Here is a 1,613-nt window from a genome sequence, read left to right on the forward strand (position 1 = left end):
CATTCATCCATGAGGAAATTGTATGACTTATTCTACAAGTTATTCCTGATGGATCCTTTGTGTTTCTAGAGTCTGATCTTCACCTGATGACCATGTCAATGCTATCTCGAAGCATGTCAATGGTACTCCGATTTTCAACAGGAACATTTGAAGCACGATGCTAAATTTTATTTATCATTTATCCTAACACCGCTGTATGGGTAATATCATGATATTCCTTCCCCCCTTACCTAAAAGGTTTTGTACTTTATATCCTGTCTTGGATATGATCCTCTGCTTGACTTGGGGAGGATATACCCCTGATATATGTGTTTAAACACATTTTCCTTTCCGTTGTTCTGATTAATTTGATAATCATATTATCCTTTCTATTGTTTGGTTTAACGTTTCTTGTGATCTATATGATCTAAGCAGTAATAATTCACTGCTTATGTAAACACCTTGTTGTACCACTCTGTCAGTAAGACCCTGTTGCGACTGATGATGACATTTCAGTAACCACCGATGGACGAGAACTTTGCCTATTGGTCCGCCTCGTTCAACGAGCAGGAAAATGGATCTCTTCGTCCCTCGCCCTTAGTACCGATGTTGTCGTCGACATAACCGATAGACTACCCTCTGACATGCCTGGCTTCCATGATCGTACAAGATGTCAGCGGCCTTCATACTTTTAACCATATGGTGGGCCCATAACCCACAGTTACACAGGATCGAAACCTGACTCTCCTGTACACCCTGTTGTCAAAGTTATTCCTCGCGCTTGACTTCTTATGTAATTCACGGGCCACCTGCCAAGTGATCTATTCTGGTATCAGACACAATACGAATTCTCGTTGCTCTGAACCCCTTACACGCATTGTTTCAGGCAACGACGATTTTCTATTCGCTTGAAACTTCCTATGGTGCTTTCTTACTTTGCTCTCGATGTGTTTCATTTGTTCAATTCGAGAGTTACTTTCTACCACCTTCCCCGGTGTTATCGACCAGGTAGTCAACCTTGTAGAGGTCTGCTCTCTCAGAATAACCATCCTTATTCTTTCGTAAGAACGATGGAGATCCTGAAGAAAGGACGACAATTTCATCATGATGCGATGAAGCAGAGAAATGAAGACGTCCATGTAAGGGATCGACCTCTTCGAGAAGAGCAACCGAGACCGAGAAGATCCGTTAGAATTTCACAACCACAAATTTCCCCCTTACACCACCTCTTAAATCTCGGGACGAGATGTCTTGTAGTGGAGGAGAATTGTGATGCCCGGGTAATTAAGCTACAGTGATCCTTTGCTAATGATGCCACGTCACCTTGTTTGTAGTTGCTAATCTCGAGTTAGTTCGAAACCGATTCAAATTCAAATTTAAAATATAGGCAAACGACAAAAGTTTTCAAATAATAAAACTAAAATGTTCTGGTTGTGCCAAATAATGCGTAGGTAATTATGGTGAAGAAACCACACTTGTATAAAATATGTAAATACTCAAAGTGAATAAAATAGTAGCAAAAACAATTAGTTAAATGATTATAAAATAATAAACAATAACAAATGATTTTATATTAGGTGCCAAGTTAATTGCGGTAGCGGCATAAGTATTAAAAATATTTTAGGTGCAACTTG

The sequence above is a fragment of the Triticum dicoccoides genome, chromosome 2B, assembly GCF_002162155.2.
Source record: "Triticum dicoccoides isolate Atlit2015 ecotype Zavitan chromosome 2B, WEW_v2.0, whole genome shotgun sequence".
NCBI classification, from domain to species: Eukaryota; Viridiplantae; Streptophyta; class Magnoliopsida; order Poales; family Poaceae; genus Triticum; species Triticum dicoccoides.